At 39.0% G+C, this 16124-nt stretch overlaps 1 pseudogene; it reads right to left on the bottom strand.

Moving 5' to 3' along the window:
* Positions 1–15001: 15001 nt before the first annotated feature.
* On the bottom strand, positions 15002–15745 carry Gm29396 (annotated as a pseudogene).
* Positions 15746–16124: the final 379 nt, after the last annotated feature.

The raw sequence follows: 16124 nt of genomic DNA, 5'->3' as shown, positions 1-16124 counted from the left end.
AATGACATGCATATTTTCATTAGGCCTTCAGAACTAGCACTGGTCCTCATTCTGACCTAGGAAGATACTAAACTAGCAAGGAAGGAAGTTAGGTGCAGGCGGGATCAGGATGGCAGAGTGAGGAGGAAGGTGTGGAGAACCTGGCTCAAGATGGTCTCCTTCTTTGAGGTAGATTCAAGGCATTGAGGATGTCAGCCACAAAAGACATGGCATCCACATAGACACTGCCTGAGAGTTAAGAAGGCAGGCAGCAGGGTGGAGAGGTGGAAAGGAGCAGCTGTCAGACCACTGCCCTTTAACCCCCTTCACACCAATCAGCAGCAGAACACTCAGCCATGTCAGCTAAGAAGCGACCTTCTGACCTGAAGCCAGATTTCAAAGTGGTTCCTAACTTATACTCAAAAGTGCTCTCATTATTCTATATGGTAAATAGGTAGCATTGTGTCAAAATCAAACTCTACAAGTACGGACAGAGTACAGCTCAAGGTGATTTACCATAGAAAATGGAAAACACGTCCCCAGGGTGGTACTATTTTCAGGCAAAGGGAAGGGTGGATTGGGAAAGCCTTGGAATGGGGAATTAGTCTAACAGACAGCACCACCAGAAAGGAAAACAACTGACTTCATAAAATTACAGCTAGCGATGAGGTCATGAGAGCAGGGAAAGCGGTTAGTCATAACGAGAGAGGGTGGAATCATGTTGTTCCCTGTTGGAGTGTGGTTTTCCAATGAGGCAAATCTGATTAGGATATAAAGAGGGGCCGGGAACAAACGTCCTAAAGAAATTTGAGTACTTGGAAGGCAATGATGGTTTTCTTACATTGAATAAACATATGAAATGTATGGTTAAGGCACAAAGGGGGTTGAAATAACTTGGTTAGAACTGGCCAAATCTGCAGAGCTATCACTTTAAATCCAATACTCCTCCTGCTAACCCCATGAAGTACATATAGAAGGTTTATTCTCAGTCCAACCTTGAGCAGTACATATCCATTTTTCCACATTAGAAATTGAGCCCCCAAGCTCATGTGTGCCAGTGAAGCACTGTGCTGCTGAGCCGCATCCCTAGCTCTAAAAGGAGACTTTAAATCATAAGTTGAAATTTCCGCATTGCTTACAAGAGAACTTGAGAAAACGGACCTACCCTCTAAGCAGCTGCTACGCAAAATTTTATTATTTAATTACTTTAAGTAGTATCTTCTACTCTGTGGGTGAAAATGTGGCGTCTGTCTAACTTCAGAAAGAAGAACAACTTAGACAAAAAGGAAAGGAAGCTAACTGGGTTTTAAAAGAGATGGGACACAAAGTAATGAGAAGAGGAGAAGAGAATTATACCAACTTCCTAGGAAGTCTGGATCATGCATAAAAGTAGATGAAAAATATATAAAACATAAATACTTGCTGGCTCAAAACTCCTATTCTTCAAGTGAAGAGATGGAGGATCAAACAGTTTGAACAGCTCTCATGCCCTGCTACTGACCAGGTGAGCCATGCCTGCTGATTCATCTCTCTGGGACCCATTTTTTCTCTGTCAGTAATATTTCCCAGCCAAATATATGAACAAAGCATGTGGCGTCTAGCAAAAGAAAAAGGAAATTAGTGATGAGACTGGAAAGTTTTTATTTTTATTCTCCTCTGAAAGTAAGGTTAGTGTATACAAAGGTTCTCTTTCAGTACGATTATTAATGGGCTTTACGTATCTTGACTGCAATCAGTGTGCTGAGCAATTCTTTGTTTACAACCATGCACATTTCTGCATGATGCACCTGCTATTTGAGTTAATGAGTCAGGTGAGAGGCAAAAATTGATAACGGGGATTCCATCCATGCTCCTCCATAAATTGAACAGTGGGGATATGCAGTGTCATAAAACTTTACAAAGTTGCATTCACTGTAGCCCAATGCAGCATAAATGGAGGAGAAAGTAGGATTACTTTGGACTAAGTTAACTGCAGAATTGGGGAAGAGCTTGGAGTTTTATTTTGTTTTGTTTTTGTTTTTAAGATTTTTTTCTGCATTATTTTCAAGAAGCATTATTTTAACTTACTTCGATTAAGTAATACTTAAAACACTATAATTTCATGTAGAAAGTTAGACCTTTCTTTCTCTCATAGAGCCCAAAAAATCTGATAACTACCTAAAAGATTTCATAGAGAAGGAAAACTCATGACAAGAGTAACTTCCCATCCCAAAATCTTGGATGGCAGGAAGGGAAAATAAGTAGCTGACAAGCTTGCACTCTAGACTGACCAAGACTCTCTGTATTACTTCCTTGTCTTGCTGCTGTAACAAAACATCGGACAAGGAGGAACTTAAAGGAGAAAGCATTTATTTTGCCTCAAGATTCAAGGCTGAAATCCATCGTGCCAAGGAAAACCTGACAACAGGAGCAGGAGACAGCTGACACATGGCATCTGCAAAGACCAATGAAAGCTGGCAGACATTCTCTTCTGTTTCATCCGTCTGAAACCCCAGCATACAGAAAAGCATTTGGTAGGAATACTATATCAACTAAACATAAGTAAGTGGGTCTTCTCAGTTACTTAAGTCAACTAAGATAATCCCTTACAGACTTGTTAGAGACAGACAAATTAGTTTCACTGGTAATTTTAAAGGTCAAGTTGAAAATCAAGATTACTCCACACACACCCACATTGGTGGACACAGGTGATTATCTATAGCAGCAGAGGTGACATGGGAATGCTGAGGCCACAGAGGACCAAAGGATTCTGTTTTATTTTCATCACACATTGGTTACCACTGCAGCAAATGAATGTCATAATCCAGGCATGCCTAGATTTGGTCCCATAGAGAAAGTTTAATTTACTGACAACATTGCATTTAGGAAGATTTGGCTCCATTCAAAACTGCTGACTGTCTCTGAGATATCAAGTGTATCTTCTGCAGTTCATTATGCAACAGACACTAATGTAAATGTGGGCAAAAATAAAATACCAACTCAGACTCTTTGTGAGACGTTCAGCAGTTTTCTGAAGTCGTGCAGTGTATTCATCTTCAATCTGCATTTCCTTCCCACATTTTAACCTTCCCTTCTGAAGTCAAACTTCCAAAATCACTGGGTTTGCAAAACAACTGACTGTAAGTATGAATCAGTTTTTCAGAATCTTGAATTAAACAGGAAATAAAATGCTGGGATTAAAATGGAAAATTACACCCATGGGTCGACTCGCTCTCAAAAGGCATAATCAGTCTGAGGCTTTTCTTGAGTCAACTCTGCCTAAGAATATGGATAGAGACATCAAGAAGGAGTCCTTGGGACCTCTGGAGTTTGACTGTTCCCTGTATGTACTTTACAACTCATCCATTTGTGAGCTACTCAGGAGCTGAGGGTCAAGCTGCTTTCTAATCAGAGGTTAGAAATAACCTCTGATTTCTCTTTACTCAGTTGAATCTGCATGCTAGCTCTTTAGGAATCTCGTGCTTGGTTGATATAGTACTTCTACCAAAACATAATTAAGTTTAGGCTAAAAATGATAAGGTAACTTTTTAAAATATTGAATACATAGCTTGCAATTTATTCCATTTTAGTAAAAACTAACAGTAGCTAAGGAAAGAGAATTCAAATAGCCAAGGCCAGAAGAAGAAGTATGGAATCTATTGGAGATTTGCATGCAAGAAATGCAAATAGTGCCTGAAGAGCCCTTTCAAATTACTCTATATACATTTCCCAACTAAAGTAAAAACCAAAATTATTCTACAATCAGAAAGTAAGATAGAGTTTTATTACCTGCCTGAAAACACCCAGAAAATACAAATAAACAGAATTTAAAATATGCTTAAAGGAGTTAATAAAAGAAAGGGAACCAAGAGAGAAAAGATTAGCTAAAGTGGCAGAGCCAGACTGGGGCCTCGTTCTTCCAGAATCGCCTTGAGTTCTAGCATTGTCGCCTGAACAACAGAAGAAAAGTCCTCCAAGTCTCAGAACAGGGTTTGTAGACTAGGGTTACAGTGTCACAAGTCTGTCCCCAGGAGGGAGGATGGATGGTAGTAAGTAGACAACCACAGAACGACAACAGAACACCATTTTAAATATAATTTAATTTTTGTTTTATTGGTGTGCACGTCTGCCTGGTGTCTTCAGAGGTCAGAAATAGGCATTGGATCCCCTGACACTGGACTTATAGACAATTGTGAGCCACCATGCGAGTGATAGAAACCAAATGCAGGTTATCTGCAAGTAGAACAAGTGCTCTTAACCTCTGCCGATACATACTTTAAATGAGACCCCTGAATGAGTTCCCCAATGAGAGCTGTGATGTTGGAGTCTTGGCCACGGGGAAGAGGAAAAAAAATCAAATAAATGAGCTCCATTCTCTGCTCTGGCACCCAGTCCTGCGCATGTGGCCCTGTCACCTTCCTTAGAGGCTTCCTTCCACAGCTTTGGCCTCTGTGGGTGCCATGATGATTCCTGATGCTTTATGTTGCAACTAGTACATTTTTGACTCTATTTATTTAAATTTAGGTTTCGAAAATATGGACTTTAAAACCCTGACTTAAATTTCTTACCTGGTCAGTACTTTTTAGGCACACACAAATATTTTAAATATTTTCATCAATGAATTCCATTATCTACAGACCTAGTGTGTATCTATCTATTTTTTTATTATTTTTTCTAATTTCTAAATATTATGAATAAGTACATGGAACTAGTTTAAGGTATACACTAGATAACCATGTTATCAAATAAAATATTTAATAGGCATTATAAATTGTGAGCTCAGTAAATACAGCCCAGGTAAACTATAGAATAAGACTAGTAAGCATGAACATCTTAAATTCTGGCAAAAACGTAGTAGCATGTTAATCTCCTGTAAACCTAATATAATCTCTTTTATGAAGCAAGAATTTGGAAGGCAGAAAAAGAAAGCTTTGTTATGCTTCTCTGTTAACCACAGAGCCAGAAGACATGGGTCAGTAGAATTGAAGAGGATCTGGTCAGTGCAATGAAAGGTGATCTGATGGTTGCTGCTGAGCACAAGCCACTGCAGTCCTTCCCTCAGTCTCAGCTGGATGAGCAAAGGTGTTCCATAAGAAGTTCACTCACGAGACTGCTCAGCTAAAGAGTCAGATAATTGCAACCAAATTCAGATTCTTTGCTCTCACCTGCTACATGATCCTGGTTTCCAGAGAAACATGTCTACTAGTTACAGGGATGTGCATTCTCTCTATCACTTGGATATGAGAACATGTTTCAATCAAAACGTGTTTCAGTTGTCGAAAAAGAAAAAAAAATCTAAAAAATCTGACTGCTTCTCCTGTTTTGTTTTGGTTTTTTTTTTGTTTGTTTTGTTTTGTTTTGAATTATAGAAATAGTTCTACGTTATTTTAAATTTCTAGGCGCGAACCATTTCAGTTTTCAATATCTACCTTAAAATTATTTTTTTCTATTCTTTCTGGTATCTGCTCACAAAATATTCGGGTAGTTTGTCTAATATTTAAAGAAAAAAAAAGGGTGGCTTCCTTTTTAAACTGCCACCTGGACTTTCTTCTTCACAAACAACCTCGAATTCCCTCACAATACCACAGCTGAAGAGTAAGGTGTCTGTCTTGTCCCTGTTCATTTAACTCGTTTTTCCTTAGGATTGTAATGTATGAGGACCACCACAGAAGAAGAATGGAAAACAGCGGGGTGACTCAGAAATAGTGTATAGATTGAACAATGGCTATACAGGACAATAAAATTAAGCAACATAAATCAACACAACAGCAAATATGAGATAGTGAAGCTGGATCATTGAAACTGTGCAAAGCAAGAATAAAGTTGGGGGAAGACTAGAAATTTTAATGTGGTTGTATTACTCTCCTACCAAGGAATTTGAACTTTTCCCTATAAATGTTAACTGCCAGATAAGTTTGGATTCCTTCATTTCACTCATGAGAAATGACTGTGAACTGTGTGCACCCTGTCTTCCCAGCAGTCCTCATTTGAGAACTAACTTCCCTGTTTTACACCAGGGCCACCTCGAAACACCAATTCACCTCCGCAAGTACTCCAGGAATATGTAGATACTTTTCAATGAACTGATATCCGATGTGATTGTGATATCAGTATTCTGTGAGTTGGAAATCAGAAATCAACCAACAGAAAACATTACAAAACTCCCCAAGCTATAGGACAGGCCTACAAGATCAACTTCAATTATAAATTCAATATTTTAAATGCAATTACATTTCTTTTCTGTAAATTCAAAATTAGGTAAAAATTTATTATTTCATCTCATTTTTATCTAATATATTTATATACTTAGTATACCTCCTATAAATTGGCTCACAGCTATAATGGATAGTTAACATTGTTTCCATTTAATCACATTAAATATAAATGATTAACTAAACAATACATAGGGAGAACTCTTTATACTACCATTTCCAGCATTTTAAGATGATTTTCTTTTTCAAAAAAGCTAGGATACATAGGTAGGTCACTGCAATATGCCAAGCCTTTAAGTAGTCATTGGGTGTTATTTCTTCTTTCTGGCACTTTAAGAAGATAAAAAGAAAAAAAAGAAATTAATTCAAAATTAACATTTTACAGTTTCTTCATTTGATGCCATTTGCATAAAGTTTGCTGTGAGAATGTTCTAGAACATTCCAGAACAGTGTTCTTCTGAGTCTGATGATGGTTTATTTTGTTTATTTATTTTATGTTCATTATTTTGTTTTGGTTATGATTTTTGGTTTTGGTTCTGAGACAGAGTCACCTCTAACCCAGGCTGGCCTCAGACTCACTGTGTAGTCACAGATAAACTTGATCTCTTGCATCTACCCATCACGTACTGAATTACAGGTGTTTTTCGCCAGAGTCAGCTCTGATGTTTGTTCTCTAAAGCAGAATAATCAAATTCTTAAGAAAAATCCACAAAACTTTTTTTTTCTAATGATGATTTCATTAAATGAAAAACCAGAATTTTTGAGATTTCTAAATAAAATTTTATTTTGAGCAACATATATTTTATGAAACCTAAAACTAAAAATATTTGTGACTATTTATAATATGAAATCTTCCTTTTCTAGGCTTTTTAAAAATTTTCTTCTATATTGGGCTTGTGTATATTTTTTAATGTTTGAGTACAGTTGCTGTGATAGAAAGTTGTGTTTTAAATCTTGTTACATATATAGAAATTGTCAAAATTACATATGAAATATAAAATTCATACTGCAAATGAAGTTCATTGTCCTGAAATTATGTAAAATTCAATTACATTAATACTTTATCTATTTGGAGGAAAATATTTTTTAGGTACTTAAGTAATAAATCAGTATTATCAAGTGCAAAAAGCAATTGACTTTCTGTGAAATTATTCATTTTAAGAATCTGGATGCAGCCCTTGTCAGAAGCTTGGTTTTGGGGGGCAATGAGATGTTTGAGTGACTTGATGTAACTGTCCTTGATTTTCTAAAGTGGAACAGATGTTCACTTCATAGAGTGGATACGGGTGTCCATCATTATGCGCCTCAATCATTATGTGTCTCCATCATTCTCTCACCTATAAAAATAAATTCCCAGAAGGATAAGGCAACATGTCAGAAAGGAAATCAAAACAGAATATTCTTGCTATTGAACTCCTCATACGCATAGGAACTAAACATTCTTAACAAAGGGAGGATTGTTTTAATAAAGATTTGGTATATCTAGAGATGAAGCTCAGTTTTAGATAACTTACCCATGTATTCTGGATTTGATCCTCAGGAAGGGATAAAGCCAGGCATTGTAGTGCAGATTTGACCATGTCTCAAAAAGAGATGGAGAGAGGGGGAAAGAATGGGGTAGGGGGATGCACACATAAGTACAGTGGCTCTTACTGTTGCCATGGTTTGCTGTCATGAGTTGAGATCATGAGATAATCATTAATATACCAGAGATGATACTGTTACTTTAAGCAAGATGACAAAAGACACATGGTCAAGTCTGGGAGGCACTTATTTTTTTCAGATACCTTCTTTGTCTCCAAACACTGGTGATGCTCTGTAGATCATGTGCTCTTGATCTTGGGTCTCTGTCCTCACCTGAGTTATTATTCCTTTCCAGTCCACTGTCATCAGTGCTGCCACCCACAAGACCCTTGTTACCCTCCTTGATTCGTGATTAATCCAATCTACCCACGTGACAGTTATGTTGGGTTTCCTCAAAGGTTCTTTTAACTGAGTAAATTTGGGTCCCCCGAACACACAATTCTGCTTTTAAAGGTACGATGTAACAGGCTTACAATTCATAGTACTGTGTTTTCAAAATTGTCCCCTTATCTTTTGGTTTAAAGACTGTCTTTGAGCCCCTATAGCATTGTCACCCTTTAAGGACACTTGCCTTTTACAGGTTTCTCCCTTCCCATACTCAATCCTTAAGACTCTAAACTGCTACCATCTCCAATTACCACACACTCAGAGGTGCCTCAAAGCTTAAAATCATCTTCATAATTATTACTCTCACTTTTCTCAGTTCTTATTGAGCGCAATTCACTTATTTTAGACATTTTATATTTTATGACTTGTTTAAATGTCTCCTGCTATCTGGCTTGCTTTTAGATAACTCTTTATAATTATTATGGTACCATTACTTTTTTCCTATAACTATATTGAACTATTCAGATAAATGACGTCTTAATCCTTAGGTTAAAGTAGCAGTCAAAAGAATACAAAATTTCTAGGTGAAGTATTACAGCATGAATCATGTTAACTTCAAATCTGGCTTTCCGTAAATTGCCCAGAACACTTGTGTAATTTACCTTTAACAAAACAGCATAAGCATAATAAACAGGTTTTGACAGATGTGCCAGACCAAACACTTTGTCTAGCCATGAGCACATGTGACATCTTTGAATATGTCATTCCACCTGCACGCTCCATTTCAAATGACTGATTCAGAAATTTTAAGTCCATTTGGTATTTCCTTTAGTTCAGATGTAAATTACCAACCCAAAGGTGTGAGTAGTATTATCTAAGTACCTTAAAATGGAAAAATGTGAGCTTCATATTTAAATGACTCCCATTTTAAGTACCATCTGCTCTACATACCCCTTCCCCACTATAACTGGGAGCTCTGGTGTCCATTTTTAGAAGCTCTTTTAGTTTACAAAACTCTGGGTAGCATCTAGAAGAAGGAACATTGGCAATACTGATGGAAAAAAAAGTTTCCAGTAGCTAAGACCAAAAATACGGCAGAAAATACCCTTTTAAGGTCACTATGCAGATGTCATAATCCTCTCTGGTACAAGGTAGGATAAATATGAAGTCATCCTCATCTTGCCTTAGGGAAGGAGTATGTGTTAATAGCTTTCTCATAATTTGGAAAGGAAAATTTCTTCCTATCTTTTTCTGGGGGTCTACCTTTCTTTACTTGCAAAAGCAGTTCATAGCACAACTTTCTCAATACCATGCAAAATATAAAAACCTTCCTCCTACTATGAAATGCAATAATACAAAGGAAAACAAAAAGCAAAGGTGAGTAAGAAGACAGGGAATGTGAAATATTTTACAAAAGCCTTTCTAATGCTGGCAGTCAATTGGCTGAGCTCTTTCCAACCCTTCATTCTCTGATACTGTTTAATTCTCTTCTGTAAACTATGGTATTCATTTCTGACATTTGCCCCAGAAAACTGCTACTTTAGATTCAAGCATATTTTATGGGGAGTAATTAAGATTGTTTAACACATAATAAATGTCGTTTTATTAGCAATGTCTCTGCCATGCAGAAGAGTTCTACCCAAGGCCATGGATCAGAATCACATCATCATGGTGTCACTGTGGGCTTCTTATTCCCTTTGCATCTTGCAGGCTCACTCAAGAGATTTTTGAATGAGTTCTCACCCTTTAAATTCCCAAGCTCCCTTCATCTGTCTTAACTCTTCCAGTCTGCTATTGTGGGATCCCGGCTTAGAGCATTTCTCCCTGGAAGGTAAAGCCCCTGGACGTTCCCCAAGCTTGTTTTCCCTGATCTCTAAAAATACAGCCAGAAAGAAGCTCTTTGTTCTCTATAGCCAGCAAAAAGCCTTTTTGTTTCTATACTTTACAACCAGAGATGCCTGCCTTCCTGTGCTGAGGACATGGAGATAAAAATTAAGAAAGAACTCACTCCCCACTCCTGCCTTGTAAATTTCACCAAGGACACCAGGAAGAGAAGAACTCTCTTACCAACTCCTCCCAACTCTTCCCAACTCCTCCCAACTCCTCCCAATTCCTCAGCTAGCTGTTAAAAGCCCCCTACTGTCACCGCTCAGGGGTCAAACTCCCCTGCCCTACATGGCAGAGGGACTTCGTCCTCAGCTAGCTAATAATAAAACCTCTTGCAATTTGCATCAGGTGTGGTTTTTCTCTCCGGTCACTGGGGTGCTGGCGAGCTCATCCTGGGACTTGAGTGTGTGGGAAGCCACATGTGCTGTTGCAGAGTGGTGCTGGTTACTGCTGGCCACCACACATACATAGGCAGTAAAGTTTTTTTGCCAAGATGAGGTTTTGAGAATTAACCAATCAGATGAGAGAGAAGTTAACCAATCAGATGAGAGACAAGTTAACCAATCAGATGTAGACATGCAAATGAGGTGGTAAGCATAACCCATGCATAACCAATCCAGGTGTGAGACACGCCTCTCCTAGGCCTATATAAGCAGCACCAGTTCTGGGCTTGGGGTCTCTTCGCCTCTGCAATCAAGCTCTCCCAATAAACGTGTGCAGAAGGATACTGTTGCAGTGTCATTCTTGCTGGCGAGTCAGGGCGCGTGCAAGATGAGTGGAGGCCCAGCTTCCGGGGTGGTCTTACATTATCAACATTTACTCGGGATTTCCCCGTCGAAGCTCTGCAGTGAGCCTGTCCTTTGTCCTCGGCAGTTTTAATGTCATGGTGGCTCATTGTGTGACAAGTAGAGCATGAGAACGGACAGAGCAGCTGCTTCCTCCTGTAGTTTCCCACTACTACCATGGCTACTATTTAACTTGGTAAAGACTCTAGGAAAGACTGAACAAAATGTCCTTTAGGTCTTTGTTGCCAACAAAGGGAAAAGAGAATCCACAAGATCAGTATCCCTTTGAAGTGGGGGCATATTCCACACTTTAGTGAAATTATCACAGCCACTATTTTCCTCAACTGAGATTACATACATTAAAGACTTCACTCAGCAACAAGTAATTGCAAATTGTTCAGAAAAGAATTGTGCTAGCAAGTGGGTAGAAGCACCTGTTGCCAAGTCTGATGACCTGAGTTTGATCCCCAGGATCCATAGAATGGAGGAAGAGAACCAAGTCCTTCAGGTTGTCCTCTGAAGTGCATGTACACACACACACACACACACACACACACACACACACAGAGAGAGAGAGAGAGAGAGAGAGAGAGAGAGAGAGAGAGACAGAGACAGAGACAGAGACAGAGACAGAGACAGAGAGACAGAGACCGAGAAAGAGAAAGAGAGAGTTAATTTTAAATTGAAAATATTAATAATATAGCAAAATGTGAGGTTCTGGCAAAAATTAAGACCCGGGATAATTTAAAGACATTGAAAACATAATTTTAGATTATAAAGAAATGGTGTAATTGTGAGTGGCAGAATATTCACTCCTGAATTTCAGGCTTTGGCTTTAACTTCTCACACATTTATATTCAAGAAGCTATCAAGGAGAGAAAGTCTGAGGTTTATGTACATTTCATTTTAGATAGCACAAAAATTTATCCATTTTTATGAGGTATGCTTCGTAAAGTTTATCTTTTCATAACATTTAAATCTCTCAATATAACTGTTCCCTGATTCATATACAGATAATAAAGTTATACTTAAAGATATCGCCTCTTAATCGTTCCAGAAAACCAAGCTAGGCAGAGGAGGCAAGGCATTTTATAAACTATCCCAGGGAAGGTGTTAAGATCAGAACGGAAGAGATACAAGGCCTGTGAACTATGAAAGGGGTGGGGGTGGGGGGGACAAGCACTTGCCCTCATCGTTTTTTCCAAGACATCCTAGGCAATATACACATAGCAATGCCCACCTATAAGTTCAAAAGTTGTGACAACTTTTCCCAATTTTTAAAAACATTACGAGGTTTACTTAATCATTCTGCATTTCTCCATATGAGGAAATAAGCTTATTTTTAAAAAACAAAAACAACGACAACAACAAAAACCAAAAATCTTATCTTCTGAAGTGTTCAAGGACTATTGAGACGTAGGAAAGCTCAACTCGCAGCCTACCAACCAACAATGAAGATGTCAAGCCAAATGCTTTCGATCACGTAACACGTTAAAGAGTTCGTTTTAAGTCAAGAAACCACTCATGAAATAAGGAGAGAACCACTAATTTTACCTTAAACCACCATCTCATTAGTGGCCTCTTCTCTGAGCTGCCACTGTTACTATTCAACTGTGGCCAAATCAATGAGGAGATTATCCTGTTTGACAGTGTTCTTCATTCTTCACCATATCTCCTTTTTTACTGTGTCCAGCAGTATGTTTGTCAGTGTCAAAGCCTTAGAGCCTAGTATTACACCCGATATCGTTCCGGTCAATGTTCTCTATAGTGAACCAGTGTAAGAAAAATAAATCTTCATTTTCAAATAATGGGAGATCTAGAGAAAGAAGAAAGAGAACATTATTATAGATTTTTAATGCTTCTCGTCCGGGTTTTCTGAGTCCTGTCTGTGGTACGACTTCCAAGGGAGAAAGAAACAAAGTCTAGACACCCAAGATAACACACAAATAACAAAGCAAAGAAATCAGTTCCACCGGAGTCTAGCTTAGTGAGTTGGTTGGTTTACCAAGGTTGCATACAGACGTATGGGTGGGAAGTTATTAAAAGGAATGTGGTGACTTAAAGGCATCACAAAAAAGTCCACTCCTTATTTAATAAATAAATTTAAAAGAAAACTCTGGGAAGAAAAAAAGAAAGAAAGAAAAAAAAAGAAAAAGAAAAAGAAAAAGAAAAAGAAAAAGAAAAAAGAAAAAAAAAAAAAGCCTGGCTATGCCTCCCAGATGCTTTCACTCTGATCTCTGGGAACAACTTGCAGAAGCTTGGCCAACTGCAGAATGTCCTTGCTTCCACAGCTGACACAAATCACACAGCCCTGAGGAGGGTCTTGGGATCTTGTTTCAGGAGCTGGGTGAGCTCTGAGAGCTTTGTTTACTTCCTGGGTGTTGAACCTCCTGCCTGCTGCAGGAGGGAATATCCACTTTAGCTGAAACAGCGACTCAATAGCCTCAGAAGGGAAAAGAAAGTGTCAACATTATTATCATTGCCGATGTAATTAAAATGAAGTCTCCTCTGCTGCCACATGGATTTGTGGGGTTTGTAGGAGAAAAATAACTAGGCATGAGAAGTCAGGCTATTCTTGGAAGCTAATCAAGATCTAGGAAGTGAACGAATCAATTGAGGCAGAGTGTTGCTATAGTAGCAGAAGAATGAGCTGCATTGGGCGCTTACGCAGGAAGATGAGTTTGAAGTCAGACTGAAATACACACGAGGCTGTGCCTCTTTGCAAGACCATAATTCTAGTGCTATCTCTAGAAACTAAGCAGGTGAGAAGACCCCTATAAGTCAGTTCAGACAATGACAAGGTCTGACAGTCTCCAAATGACAGTCTGGTCCCTGAGGATAAATGAGTGGGCTTCCTCCTACTTGTGTTATAAACTAACTATAAAATCAACTATTAACTAAACTATAAAATCAAAGATACAATGATAAATTCTAGTCTTAAATGAGACAGTCATAGGTTAAGTGAGATTTTTACTTTTTATTTTGTTGTTAGTTATTTCTAAGTCACTACTCTTAGATATACACACTTTCTTCTATTGCCCTACCCAAACACCCATCCTTGCTGTATATATATATATATATATATATATATATATATATATATATATATATATATATATTCTTTTTTTGAAATTTATTTATTTATACATTATATTAGATATTTTCTTCATTTACATTTCAAATGTTATCCCCAAAGTCCCCTATACCCTCCCCCAGCCCTGCTCCCCAACCCACCCACTCCTGCTTCCTGGCCCTGGCATTCCCCTGTATTGGGGCATATGATCTTCAAAATACCAAGGACTTATCCTCCCATTGATGGCCGACTAGGCTATCCTCTGCTACATATGCAACTAGAGACACAGTTCTGTGGGGGTACTGGTTAGTTCATATTGTTGATCCTCCTATTGGGTTGCCGATCCCTTTAGCTCCTTGGTTACTTTCGATAGCTCCTTCTTTAGTGGTCCTGTGTTCCATTCAATAAATGTCTGTGAGCATTCACTTCTGTATTTGTCAGGCACTGGCATAGCCTCACAAGAGAGAGCTATATCATGGTCCTCAGACTGGCTACAGAAACAGGACTCAACTTTTTGCTGCTTACAGGAAACTCACCTCATGGAAAAGGACAGACACTACCTCAGAGTGAAAGGCTGGAAAACAAATTTCCAAGCAAATGGTCCAAAGAAACAAGCTGGAGTAGCCATTCTAATATCGAACATAGTCGACTTCCAACCCAAAGTTATCAAAAAAAGACAAGGAGGGACACTTCATACTCATCTAAGGTAAAATCTTACAAGAGGAACTCTCAATTCTGAACATCTATGCTCCAAATGCAAGCGCAGCCACATTCATTAAAGACACTTTAGTAAAGCTCAAAGCACACATTGCACCTCACACAATAATAGTGGGAGACTTCAACACACCACTTTCATCAATGGACAGATCATGGAAACAGAAACTAAACAGAGACACATTGAAACTAACAGAAGTTATATTAAGATTCTTTAGATCAGTGACTCTTAATATGTGGGTCATCATCCCTTTGGAGAGTGTTAAACAACCCTTTCACTGAGGTGGCCTAAGGCCATGGGAAAATGCAGATATTTACATTACAAATCATAATAGTAACAAAATGAAAGTTATGAAGTAGCAGTAAAAATATTTTAATGGTTCTGGGGTCGTCACAAAATGAGGAACTGTACTAAAGGGTTGCAGCATTAGGAAGGTTGAGAAGTACTTACTGATTTTTTTTTAAACAGACTTATTTGAGTTTCTTTTTCTTGCATAAAGATCCTTATGGGTAGCTACAGATGGAGCCTGGGTCCTCTGAACAGAGACTCTTGTGTAGGTTTTCACAAGATGGTCAGTGAATTCATGATTAGGAGACTTGGTGAACCCAGTCTCTTTCCAGAAGTCAGGGGTTGAGGAGTGATAAGTCTTGGAGATGGAATCAAAGGGGGCTTGGAAAATTGCCCAGGGTGACAGTGAAGCCCCCAGTTGATGTGTCATGGTCATCAATACCATCCTCAGTAGCTTCTTGGGCACAGGAGCAGAGACCATGCCTGTGCTTCTGAAGTCAGGGATGAGACACACCCACACAGAGCCACAGTGGCCTATCATCTTGCATGGAACAGTGTGAAGCCTGTCAGTCTTGTTCTCTCAGGAGCCTCTCTGCACAGAGATGCTGGAAAGCTTGGCCAAGATGACGGCCTCTTGGATTCCTCCTTGGAACTCTTAACACCAAGACCAACATGACCATTGTAGTCCCCAATAATGACAAAAGCCTGAACCTGGTCTGCTTGTCGACCTAAGTCTGCTTCTGCACTAGCATGGTTTTTAGAACCTTTAGGCATGTACCTGGTGTGTGTGCGTGTGCGTGTGCGTGTGCGTGTGCGTGTGCGTGTGTGTGTGTGTGTGTGTGTGTGTGTGTGTGTGTGTATGTATGTAGGAATCAACAATTTCTGATTAGTTAAAGGACAGGGAGAACAGGTACATCTTCAAGGATTTGAACATGTGGTTCAGGATGGTGACAGAGATCCACTCATTGTCCTCGGCTTTAACTCCATGAGCCCCATACCTTGACCAGGGCCACTGCCTGGACCACAACCACAGCCCCTAAAACCTCTGCTGAATCTTCCATGGAAGCCACCTCGGCCTTCTAATCCTGAGTCTGGGGTCTTCCAGACCCTCCCACTACCCTGGCATCATCCACTATTTAGTGTTTCCCGAAGAAGAAGGAGGAGAAAGAGAAGGAGGGGGAGAAGAAGAAAGAGGGGGAGGAGGAGGAGCTCTTACTGATTTAAATAAACAATAAGTATGGAAAAGTTAAGAAACTAGAAAAGATAATAGATTGCATTTGGCTTTTAGTGGATTT

This window comes from Mus musculus, chromosome 9 (assembly GCF_000001635.26).
Source record: "Mus musculus strain C57BL/6J chromosome 9, GRCm38.p6 C57BL/6J".
NCBI lineage: Eukaryota > Metazoa > Chordata > Mammalia > Rodentia > Muridae > Mus > Mus musculus.
This window is presented reverse-complemented; position numbering and strand designations above follow the sequence as displayed.